General features: G+C 37.3%; 1 long non-coding RNA gene across 1 annotated transcript; it reads left to right on the forward strand.

Moving 5' to 3' along the window:
* Positions 1–8996: 8996 nt before the first annotated feature.
* LOC128655607 (uncharacterized) lies at positions 8997–13337 on the forward strand. Its single transcript, XR_008401858.1, has 2 exons — positions 8997–9130; positions 12993–13337. It is a non-coding gene; the product is annotated as an uncharacterized LOC128655607 (long non-coding RNA).
* The last annotated feature ends 872 nt before the right edge of the window (positions 13338–14209 follow it).

The following is a 14209-nucleotide window of genomic DNA, read 5'->3' on the forward strand; positions in this document are numbered from 1 at the left end:
TTAAAAGTGTTGAAGCAACAAAACCATGATACACATCAACTAGATATTTACCAGATATGTTCCCCAGGTACAGTAGCATATTCTGAAAGTGAGATTACTTCAGATTATAGCTGCTTTCTATGGAATGACAAGGGTGAATGACAAGATAGAATGTCCATAGACTATAATGGGATTACATTTAAAAGTGCAATAGAAACTAAAATATGAGACATATCAAATAGATATTTACCAGATATGTTCCCCAGGTAGAGTAACATATTCTGAAAGTGAGATTACTTTAGATTATATCTGTTTTCTATGGAATGACAAGGGTGAATGACAAAATGGAATGCCCATAGACTTTAATAGGATTACATTTAAAAGTGCTATAACATCAAAACTATGAGACATATCAAGTACATATTTAAGAGATATGTTCCCCAGGTACAGTAGCATATTCTGAAAGTGAGATTACACAAGGTAATAGCTGCTTTCTATGGAATGACAAGGGTTAATGACAAAATGGAATGCCCATATACTTTAATGGGATTAAATTTAAAAGTGCTATAGCAACAAAAGTATGAGACATATCTATAAAATATTTACCAGATATGTTCCCCAGGTACAGTAGCATATTCTGAAAGTGAGAATATGTGAGATTATAGCTGCTTTATATGGAATGACAAGGGTTAATGAGAAAATGGAATGCCTATATTCTTTAATGGGATATAAAGTTCAAAGTGATATAGCAACAAATCTATGAGGCATATCAAATAGATATTTACCAGATATGTTCCCCAGATACAGTAGCATATTCTGAAAGTGAGATATCATGAGATTATTGCGGCTTTCTATGAAATGACAAGTGTGAATGACTACATGGAATGCCCCTAGTTTTTAATAGGATGTAATGTTTCAAATGCTATAGCAGCAAAACTATGACACATATTACATAGATATTATTATTATTATTTATTATTATTATTATTATCGGTTATTTGTAGAGCGCCAACAGATTCCGCAGCGCTATTAACAAAGACGGAGTACAACAAAACAATTATAGGGATCAAATGGGTAGAGGGCCCTGCCAAGAGTTTCACTGTTGTAGTCATCTCTTGAGAAGGTGATCAACAAACAGCTGGACTCTTATGCTTACATGCTAAGGGAGTTAAGGGGATAGCAATGGAGGAGAGGAACTGGTATAAAGAAAGGTTAGCGTAGGTCATATGCATCCCTGAACAGTAGAGTCTTTAGGGAGCACTTGAAGCTCTTAAAACTAGAAGAGAGTCTTGTGGAGCGAGGCAGAGAGTTCCACAAGATGGGAGCCAGTCTGGAGAAGTCCTGTAAACGGGAGTGTGATGAGGTGACAAGAGAGGAGGAGAGTAGGAGGTCGTGAGCAGAGCGAAGGGGATGGAGGGAGAGTATTTGGAGACAAGGTCTTAGATATAGGGGGGAGCAGTGCAGTTGATAGCTTTGTATGTCAGAGTGAGAATTTTGTGTTTAATCCTGGAGGCAAAGGGAAGTCAGTGATGGGATTGGCAGAGAGGTGAAGTAGATGAAGAGCGATGTGTAAGGAAGATAAGCCTGGCTGAGGCATTCATTATGGATTTCAAAAAGAGTTAGGCGGCAGCTAGGGAGACCAGAGAGGACAGAATTTCAGTAGTCGAGGCGGGAAAGGATGAGAGAGTGGATTAAAATCTTAGTTGTGTCTTGTGTAAGGAAATGTCTAATTTTAGAGATGTTTTTAAGGTTGGGGCGGCAGGATTTAGCCAATGACTGAATGTGAGTAGTGAAAGAAAGATCGGAGTCAAGTGCGACCACAAGGCAGCAGGCATGCAGGGTAGGTGTCTTATCGTATTGTTTCTCCACTGTACTGTTATCCTTGTACCCATGGGCAGCACTGCGGAATCTGTCAGCGCTTTATAAATAAAGAATAATAATAGGGGTAATGATGGAGCTGTCGACAGTTAGAGAGATTAGGGGTGGAGATTTTGGAAGAAGGGGTGAAAATAAGGACCCCAGTTTTGGAGGGATTTAGTTTGAGGTAGTGAGAGGACTTCGGGTTAGCAAGGAAAGAGATAGGTCTGGTGCAGAGAAGTAGTTTTGGGTGTCGTCGGCATACAAATGATATTGGAACCCGTGGGACTTGGGGAACCTAATGATGACGTGTAGATTGAGAAGAGAAGGGGACCGAGGATGGAGCCTTGCAGTACACCAACAGAAAGTGGGCAGAGGAAGCCCCAGAGAAGGCGACAATAAAGTTACGGTTAGACAGGTAGGAAGAGAACTACGAGAGGGCTGTGTCACAAATGCTGAAGGATTGGAGGGTTTGGAGCAAAAGAAGGTGGACAAAAGCTACGGACAGATCAAGGAGGATAAGCAAAGAGAAGTGGCCTTTTGATTTTGCAGTAAATAGGTCGATGGTAACCTTAACGATTGCTGTAACAATTGTTTGATTGCTCTGTGGAGTGATGGGGACGAAATCCAGATTGCAGTGGGTCAAGGAGGGAGTTTAATGTAAAGAAATGGGATAGGTGTGCATATACTAGCTTTTCGAGAAGCTTTGAGACAAGATGGAGTAGGGAAATAGGGCATTAGTTGGATGGGGAGGTTGGATCGAGAGAAGGTTTTCTGAGGAGAGGTGTGACCAGTGCATGTTTCAGAGATGAGGTAAATATACCGAGTGAGAGGTTGAAAATGTGTGTTAGTATAGGGGTAAGGGTAGAAGAGAGGGAGCGGAGTAGCTGTGAGGGGATAGGGTCGATAGGGTCAAGGGGACAGGTAGTGAGGTGAGAGCACAGTTTAAGTGCAGAGACTTCTTCCTCAGTTACAGGGGAGAAAGAGCTACATTTATGGCTATGTAGGTTGTGGTTGATTGCAAGCATTTGAGAAGGTGAGAGAATGGAAGTATGTTGAGAGCTGATTTAGTTTCTAATGGAGTTGATTTGCTATTGAAGTAGCTGGTAAATTCTTGAGCTGACAGAGAAGTTGTGTTAGGAGGTGGGGGTGGGCAGAGAAGAGTATTGAATGTGGAGAACAGACATTTTGGGTTTGAAGAAAGTAAAGATAAGAGTAGAGAAGTAATGTTGCTTATAGTGATTAATGGCAGAATAGTAGGAGTTCAAGATGAACTTGTAGTGAGCTGAACTCTGAGATTTTCTCCAGTGCCACTTAGCAGTATGGGAACATCTGCATAGGTACTGTGTCAAAGGAGTATAGGAGTATGTCAGGGCTGAGGATGAGTGTGTGATTTCCAGCTATGGTAAGAGAGATTGTCAAGGACCGATGTAAGGGTGGAATTATAGTGGCAGATAGATTGATCAGGGCAGGAAAAGGAGGAGATGAATGAGAGGAGAGGTTTGAGGGAATTAACAGGCTGTTGCTGATCTAAAACATAATGCTTCTGTGAAGTTTGGTGTGAGGAGTAGACGGAGGGAGAGTTGTAGGGAGGGAGGTGATGTTGCAAGTGAGGAGATGGTGGTCAGTCAAGGGAGTGACCACCTTTATGAGTGGGAGAGTCAGTCCATTGTGACAAAAAAGAATGAGGGCAGGGGTGTCTGAGGAAATAAGGTAACCAGGCAGCCAAGTGATCTAGAAATTGAGTTGAGTAGCCAGAGGGTCGGTATATGACTGCAACACGTATAGAGAGAATAAGCAAATAATGTGGTTTTCGAATGAGGAAAATGTGAGGGAAGAGATTGGTTGAATTTGTTGAAAGGTGCAACGAGGGGAAAGTAAAATACCTACACTACCTCCTTGTCTATTACCAGACCTAGAAGTGTGGCTGAAGTGGAGAAACCCATGTTACAGAGCAGCAGTGTATGCTGTGTCTAAGGGAGAGAGCCAGGTTTCTGTTAAAGCCAGAAGGTTGAGGGAGCGGGAGATAAAGAGGTCATGGATAGAAGTGAGCTTGTTGCAAACAGAGGGAGATTTCCAGAGTGCAAAAGTGAAGGGGTTAGTGGCTTTAGATACAAGAAAAATGTGAGTAAGGTTACCAGAGTTTTGTTTTCTGAGTCTATGGAAGGGTACACATGGATGTGCACGGCTAGGAAGTTGCTGGGGACCAGGATTAGGGGAGATGTCACCAGCAGCTAGTATAAGATAGTATAAGTTATAATAGTGAGGTTATTTTGTATAATTTCTTAGTGAGGTAGATTGCATGATGTAGATGTAGGCGTTCTGTGGGAGTTAACTGGGCATTCCAGTTGAGTTTAGGGAAGACATGCAGTAGGTGTAGGCGGTCTGCGGGAGTTAGCCGGGCAATCCAGGGGAGTATAGTGAAGACATGACGTATCTATAGGCCTTCTGTGGCAGTTAGCAAAGCGTTCAAGGGGATTAATCTGCACTTTGATTGGGATACATCACCAGCAGTGAACATATTCCAATCTCTGAAATCATTAAGGTTTATTTTGAATTTGACTGTCTCTTTAATTAACTTTCCAATTCACTTTTATAAAATTTGCTTTGTTCTCTTGTTATTCTTTGTTCAAAGCTAAAAGTAGGTTGGCACATATGCTAATTTCTAAGTCCTTGAAGGGCCCTCTTATTTTAGTGCATATTGACAGTTTTTTCATAGTTACATACGGCTAGTTCATGTGTGCCAAATAGATAACTCCCGTGGAGTTATTTATGAGTCAGCACTGATTAGCTAAAATTCAAGTCTGTCAAAATAATTTAAATAAGGGGGAAGCCTGCAGAAGCTTAGATACAAGGTAATCAAAGAGATAAGATGTTTAATAATATAAAAGTGTCGGTTATGCAAAACTGGGGAATGGGTAATAAATGGAGTACTGTATCGATCTTTTTAAACAATACAAATTCAGGAGTAGACTGTCCCTTTAAGCCCTTAATGACAGCAAAAATACCTAATTTGGAAGCATATGTCTCTCATTTCAGCGGGAACACAATGCAATTTCTGCGTGCCTCAGGCAATGACAGCCACCATCAGTCACTTATGTTGGGCATCCTATTTTGTCATTCACTCTTATGAATCCATACAAAGCAGCGACAATACCACATAATCTTACTTTTAGATTATTCTATTTTACCTAGTAAAGATATTTGGTAAAAGTCTACTTGATGTGTTCATAGTTTTGTTGCTATAACACTTTTAAGTTTAAAACCCTTTAAAGTCTATGGGCATTCCATTTTGTCATTTACCCTTGTCATTCCATACAAAGCAGCTATAATCTGACGTAATCTCACTTTCAGAATATGCTACTGTACCTGGGGAACATATCTGGTAAATATCTAGTTAATACATATCATATTGTTGTTGCTATAGCACTTTTAAATGTATTCCCATTATAGTCTATGGTCATTCTATCTTGTCATTCACCCTTGTCATTCCATAGAAAGCAGCTATAATCTGACGTAATCTCACTTTCAGAATATGCTACTGTACCTGGGGAACATACCTGGTAAATATCTATTTGATATGTCTCATATTTTAGTTTCTATAGCACTTTGAAATGTAACCCCATTATAGTCTACGGGCATTCCATTTTGTCATTCACCCTTGTCATTCCATAGAAATCAGTTACTGTACCTGGGGAACATATATGGTAAATATCTATTTGATATGTCTCATATTTTAGTTTATATAGCACTTTTAAATGTAATCCCATCATATTCAATGAGCATTCTATGTTGTCATTCACCCTTGTCATTCCATAGAAAGCAGCTATAATCTGAAGTAATCTGAGTTTCAGATTATGCTACTGTACCTGTGGAACATATCTGGTAAATATCTATTTGATCTGTCTGATATTTTTGTTGCTATAGCACTTTTAAATGTAATCCCATTATAGTCTATGGGCATTCCATTTTGTCATTCACCCTTGTCATTCCATAGAAAGCAGCTATAATCTCAAATAATCTAATTTTCAGTATATGCTACTGTACCTGGGGAACATATCTGGTAAATATCTAGTTGATATGTATCATAGTTTAGTTTCTATAGCACTTTTAAATTTAATCCCATTATAGTCTATGGGCATTCCATTATGTCATTCACCCTTGTCATTCCATAGAAAACAGCTATAATCTGAAGTAATCTCACTTTCAGAATATGCTACTGTACCTGGGGAACATATCTGGTAAATATCTAGTTAATATGTATCATAGTTTAGTTTCTATAGCACTTTTAAATTTAATCCCATTATAGTCTATGGGCATTCCATTATGTCATTCACCCTTGTCATTCCATAGAAAACAGCTATAATCTGAAGTAATCTCACTTTCAGAATATGCTACTGTACCTGGGGAACATATCTGGTAAATATCTAGTTAATATGTATCATAGTTTAGTTTCTATAGAACTTTTAAATTTAATCCCATCATAGTCTATGGACATTCCATTATGTCATTCACCCTTGTCATTCCATAGAAAGCAGCTATAATCTGAAGTAATCTCACTTTCAGAATATGCTACTGTACCTGGGGAACATATCTGGTAAATATCTATTTGATATGTATCATAGTTTAGTTTCTATAGCACTTTTAAATGTAATCCCATTATAGTCTATGGGCATTCCATTTTGTCATTCACCCTTGTCATTCCATAGAAAGCAGCTATAATCTGAAGTAATCTCACTTTCAGAATATGCTACTGTACCTGGGGAACATATCTGGTAAATATCTATTTGATATGTATCATAGTTTAGTTTCTATAGCACTTTTAAATGTAATCCCATTATAGTCTATGGGCATTCCATTTTGTCATTCACCCTTGTCATTCCATAGAAAGCAGCTATAATCTGAAGTAATCTCACTTTCAGAATATGATACTGTACCTGGGGAACATAACTGGTAAATATCTATTTGATATGTCTCATATTTTAGTTTCTAAAGCACTTTGAAATGTAACCCCATTATAGTCTATGGGCATTCCATTTTGTCATTCACCCTTGTCATTCCATAGAAATCAGTTACTGTACCTGGGGAACATATATGGTAAATATCTATTTGATATGTCTCATATTTTAGTTTATATAGCACTTTTAATTGTAATGAGCATTCTATTTTGTCATTCACCCTTGTCATTCCATAGAAAGCAGCTATAATCTGAAGTAATCTGAGTTTCAGATTATGCTTCTGTACCTGTGGAACATATCTGGTAAATATCTATATGATCTGTCTGATATTTTTGTTGCTATAGCACTTTTAAATGTACCTGGGGAACATATCTGGTAAATATCTATTTGATATGTATCATAGTTTAGTTTCTATAGCACTTTGAAATGTAATCCCATTATAGTCTATGGACATTCCATTTTGTCATTCACCCTTGTCATTCCATAGAAAGCAGCTATAATCTGATGTAATCTCACTTTCAGAATATGCCACTGTACATGGGGAACATATCTGGTAAATATCTAGTTGATATGTATCATAGTTTAGTTGCTTCAACACTTTTAATTTTACATCCCATTAAAGTCTATGGGCATTCCATTTTGTCATTCACCCTTGTCATTCCTTTTAGTACATCCCGTTCCCTCTGCCTCTCACACACACCCCTCCCCAGTACCTTATAGATATACAGTACATATTATCACAGACAGGTCCCCTCTCACTCAAACAGAGCCAACTTCTACAAAACCTAAGTAGAGATGTTCCACCTATGTGTGGAGGTGAAATAGCATTAGAGTCGCTATGTAATTTTACATCATAATAGCCCTTTGACTATGCATCACAAACTGCCCCTCCATGTACCTTATATACAGACATATACTATAGAGAGGTTCCCTCTGCACAAGCGCACACAAACCTCATTCCCCAGTATCTAATATACATATACAATATTCCCTCTACCTAATATGCATTGCACTTCCCTGCAATCTAATATAAAGAACAAAAGACATAATTTATAGACCTTTTATGGAGCTACATATCATGTAGAAAGCTACACATTTATCACACACACAGTATAAACACAGTCACACACTAATACAGTTATACTAAAACAACATTGCACACATATGACACCCATCAGTCTATAGCTAAATTACTGACTTGGTTATTAGGCAGCTGAGAGTCAGCACATCCCAGGAAACAAACACGGGGAATTAAGTCAAAAGAGACAATTGCCAGCGTTCGTACCAGTGTGATCTTCAGCAGGAATTAAACGGAAGCAAGAAACCACGAACATACTCCCAGCATGCAGTGCAGCGGAAGCTGTATGCATCAGCTTCACGTCCGGTAAAAGAGAGAAGGGTCCAACTGCAGAGTGGAGCAAAGTAGTCTATCTGCAGAGTGGAGCTCCACTCTAGACAGGAAACATGTGACCTCCACTGCAATTTTTTTTTTCTATTTCAATAAAACTTTAATGTATCAAACAACCAATATGCACAATCATTCAGAAAACGTTTTTTTTTTTAAATAAACTTTAATGTATCAAACAACCAATAGGCACAATTCTGAAAACAAAATTGGTTTCTTTTGGTTTATGGCGAGTGACATTTATAAGGTTAAAGGGACAGTCAACACCAGAATTTTTGTTGTTTTAAAAGCTAGATAATCCCTTTATTACCCATTCCCCAGTTTTGAATAACCAACACAGTTATAATAATACACTTTTTACTTCTGTGATTAACTTGTATCTAATCATCTTCTGACAGCCCCCTGATCACATGACATTTTATTTATTATCTATTGACTTTCATTTTAGCCAATTAGTGCAGTGTCTGCCACAATCCACGGGCATGCTCACAATGTTATCTATAGGGTTTACCTGAACTAGCTCTCCCCTGCTGTGAAAAGCAAATACAAAAGTATGTGATTAGAGGCGGCCTTCAAGGGCTTAGAAATTATCATATGAGCCTTCCTAGGTCTAGCTTTCAACTAAGAATACCAAAAGAACAAAGCAAAATTGGTGATAAAAGTAAATTGGAAAGTTGTTTAAAATTACATGCCCTATTTGAAACATGAAAGTTTTTTTTGGACTTGACTGTCCCTTTAAGGCAAAGTGTAAGCGAATGTAATGATTAAGTTATAAATAGATCAGGAAATCACAGGAGGAATTCTTTAGTGTTTATGTATTATCTACTGTTTTAAATGAACAATACACAACTATTTAAAGCTCCACTCTACACAAGAAACACAATGTGACATCCACAACCTCCAGGGGAAGTTCTCTTTAAACAAGAAGAAGGTTTGCTGCATTTTTTTTTTTATTTAACCCCGTAGTGACCTGACTGTTGTACCAATTTTTTAGCGTTAGCGACCAGGGCTGTTTTTACATTGCTGCAGTGTTTGTGTTTAGCTGCAATTTCCCTCTTACGCCTTTACTGTACCCACACATATTATATACTCAGTACTGTACCCACACATATTATATACTCATTACTGTACTCACACATATTATATACTCATTTACTGTACCCACACATATTATATACTCATTACTGTACTCACACATATTATATACTCATTACTGTACACACATATTATATACTCATTACTGTACTCACACATATTATATACTCATTACTGTACCCACACATATTATATACTCATTACTGTACTCACACATATTATATACTCATTATACTGTACCCACACATATTATATACTCATTACTGTACTCACACATATTATATACTCATTACTGTACTCACACATATTATATACTTATTACTGTACTCACACACATATTATATACTCATTACTGTACCCACACATATTATATACTCATTACTGTACTCACACATATTATATACTCATTACTGTACCACACATATTATATACTCATAACTGTACCACACATATTATATACTCATTACTGTACTCACACATATTATATACTCATTACTGTACCCACACATATTATATACTCATTACTGTACTCACACATATTATATACTCAGTACTGTACTCACACATATTATATACTCATTACTGTACACACATATTATATACTCATTACTGTACACACATATTATATACTCAGTACTGTACCCACACATATTATATGTTCATTACTGTACTCACACACATATTATATACTCATTACTGTACTCACACATATTATATACTCATTACTGTACTCACACATATTATATACTCATTACTGTACCCACACATATTATATACTCATTACTGTACTCACACATATTATATACTCAGTACTGTACTCACACATATTATATACTCATTACTGTACTCACACACATATTATATACTCATTACTGTACACACATATTATATACTCATTACTGTACACACATATTATATACTCAGTACTGTACCCACACATATTATATACTCATTACTGTACTCACACACATATTATATACTCATTACTGTACACACATATTATATACTCATTACTGTACCCACACATATTATATACTCATTTACTGTACCACACATATTATATACTCAGTACTGTACCCACACATATTATATACTCAGTACTGTACCACACATATTATATACTGTTTATATACTCATTACTGTACCCACACATATTATATACTCATTACTGTACCCACACATATTATATACTCATTACTGTACCCACATATTATATATTTATTTACTGTACTCACACACATATTATATACTCATTACTGTACCCACACATATTATATACTCATTACTGTACCCACACACATATTATATACTCATTACTGTACCCACATATTATATACTTATTTACTGTACTCACACACATATTATATACTCATTACTGTACCCACACATATTATATACTCATTACTGTACCCACACACATATTATATACTCATTACTGTACTCACACATATTATATACTCATTTACTGTACCCACACATATTATATACTCATTACTGTACCCATACATATTATATACTCATTACTGTACTCACACATATTATATACTCATTTACTGTACCCACACATATTATATACTCATTACTGTACTCACACATATTATATACTCATTACTGTACCCACACACATATTATATACTCATTACTGTACTCACACATATTATATACTCATTACTGTACCCACACACATATTATATACTCATTACTGTACTCACACATATTATATACTCATTACTGTACCCACACACATATTATATACTCATTACTGTACTCACACATATTATATACTCATTACTGTACACACACACATATTATATACTCATTACTGTACTCACACATATTATATACTCATTACTGTACCCACACACATATTATATACTCATTACTGTACTCACACATATTATATACTCATTACTGTACCCACACATATTATATACTCATTACTGTACTCACACATATTATATACTCATTACTGTACCCACATATATTATATACTTATTACTGTACCCACACATATTATATACTCATTACTGTACCCACACATATTATATACCGTTTTTCTCGCCATAAGATTGACTTTCTACGATACCATTATTTTCATCATATCATAATTTTTACTAAATATTTTTATAAATTATGATTAAAAATATTAAAAAACACGCTTTTTTTTTTTACTTTTACCCCTAAAATCTGTTACGCATCTACAACCCCCAAGAAAACAAGATGGCTAAACAGTTTCTTCATTTTGTCCTGAGTTTTGAAATACCCAATTTTCAATTTTTACAATTAACCTTTTTCTCCTTCAGTGACCTTTTAACCCCAACCCTCCCCCTAGATCTAACCCTCCCCCTAGATCTACCACTAAGCCTAGATCTAACCCTAACCCTACATAACTATTTATTTTTATTATTTTTACTATTTAATTTTTTTTCATCTGTTACAGCTGCGGTCCTTAAGGAGATAAAGGGATAGTAAATTCAAAATTTAACTTGCATGATTCAGATAGAACATGTCATTTTAAGACACTTATAAATTCACATCTATTTTTAAATGTGCTTTGTTCTCTTGTTATCCCTTGCTGAAAGAGAATACGCACATATTCAACACTAGTGGGAGCTAGCTGCTGATTTTTGCCTGCACACATTTGTCTTTTGCGATTGGATGACTATGGCTCCATTCGGGCAGCGCTCCAAGCAAACTGGGACTCGCTTGTAGCGTTTTCCTCACATTTGCAAGTGAGATGCCTGGCGTTTTTGAGTGCTCTGATGATATAAGTCCCAGCGCTTCCATCGTGCTGGAAAAGCTGTCACTTTTCAGAGCAAGCTCAGACGCTTGGCAACATGGCAGCCTCCACACACGTTTTGCTGTGGAGGCTGCCATGTTTTTATAAGCAGCAGAGGAGGGACAGGTGAGGCGGATGAGTCTGACAGCAGCATTTAGTACAGGGCAAATTGGAGATAGGTTAAGTAAGCCCTGTACTAAATGCTGCTGTCATGCTTATCCGGTGTTATGCTGAGAATTGTTTCCCCAGTGTCTCTGGTTTCCCCTGCCTCTCGGCAAACATTGGAACTCTGACCCACCTCCATTCAGCTGCTCTCAGCTCAGCACCTGTACTATTATTAGCTTAATGTGGCAGGATAAGCTACAGGGGCTGAGCTGAGAACAGCTGAATGAAGGTGGGTCAGAGTTCCAATGTTTGCCGAGAGGCAGGGGAAACCATTCTTGAACAACGGTGTTGTGTAAACAGCTTAAATAAAAATAATCCTCCACTAATAAAGAGAGACACAATTTAAACATTTTTACAGTCAGCTACAAGGGAGCTTATTTAAAAACGTTCATTATTGTACAGCAGATCCCTTTGCGCATGCAATCGTTTTCTCTAAGCTCCCTTGCTTGTGACGTCACCTAGCGCCACGTCATCGCTGGAAGTGAAGCGCCTCCACTAGCTCCTGAGCGCTGCCCGAACGCGGCCTATATGTGTTCATCTTGCTGCCAGTAGTGCAATGTTGTTCCTTCAGCAAAGGATAACAAGAGAACGAAGCAGATTTTATAATGGAAGTAAATTGGAAACTGCATGTTCTTTCTGATTTATAAAAGTCTGTTTTTGACTTGAGTGTCCCTTAAATGATTTTTTATTTATTATGAAAATAACAGTTTTGATTCTGACTATGACTAAGTTTCCTCCCATGTGCTTGACACAGGAGCCAGCAATCATTAAAGATCTACACATTGCTATACAATGGGTTGTCAAGAATGAGGCACTGTTCTGTGGGCGCATAACCATGCCAAGTTATGTGTCAATGAATGAAGATGACCGCCAGAAGGCCATAGATAACGTGATGCAAAGAGAAGAACCAGAAGCAAGGGAGCCATTCCTCTTTGTATTTCAGCACAGAGAAGATATGGAGTTGTTTTTGCAGGCATGTCTTGACCAACAGGGCCTCCAAGTTAATGTCATGTTCAACAAATGACTGATGGACAAGGGGTGGTGGTGTGTTTCTGTTTAAATTATTGATAATAATAAAAAAATAAGATAATTAACACCATTTCTGAGTCAGTGCTTTAATAACACACTACCACAAGTATGAAGGTACAAGATAATTATAGGTAACAGTATATATATATATATATAGCAGTAGCCTATTGTTGCTTCTGCTTTCATAGTATAAGGTTAGGGTTATAAGTTCAAATGGTTTCTGACCTTGATTGAACACGATTCTCCAGAGCTCCGGGGAACAGCAAGAAAGCACACAAGCACAGAGAGTGTTTCTCACTAGTTCCGTTTACTGTAAGTATACACAGCAGTTATATAGCAGTCTCGCATCATGAGGCTACAGGAAATGCAGTTTGAGGAGTAACATAAAATGTCCATATATGTCTATCTAAGAAACATGTTAAAGGAAGTTGTGGGTGTTGTTTGCTGTATTACAGACAATCATATGAGTTTCAAAATGCCCTCATGTGTCGGTTACAAGTCACCCAGTAACATAATATACCTATCAACACACAGACACATAAAACACACAAAGACATAGAGACACACACACAGCCTCACTGAGACATCCAGAGAAAACAGAGAGACATACACTCTCATTGAGACACCCACAGAAACTGCACATACATACACACACCCTCACAGAGACAACCAAAGAAAACACACAGACATACTCACACACCCTCAGAGAGACATCCACAGAAAACGCAGACATACATACACACACCCTCAAAGAGACATCCACATAAAAAATTATACACATCCACCCTCACAGAGGCATCAAGAGGAAATACACAAAGACATACATACACACACCCTCACAGGGACACAAATAGAAAAAGCACAACGACATATGCACACACCCTCACAGACATACACAGAAAATGCACAAAGACATATACACCCACTCTCACAGAGAGACCA

This window comes from Bombina bombina, chromosome 4 (assembly GCF_027579735.1).
Source record: "Bombina bombina isolate aBomBom1 chromosome 4, aBomBom1.pri, whole genome shotgun sequence".
NCBI classification, from domain to species: Eukaryota; Metazoa; Chordata; class Amphibia; order Anura; family Bombinatoridae; genus Bombina; species Bombina bombina.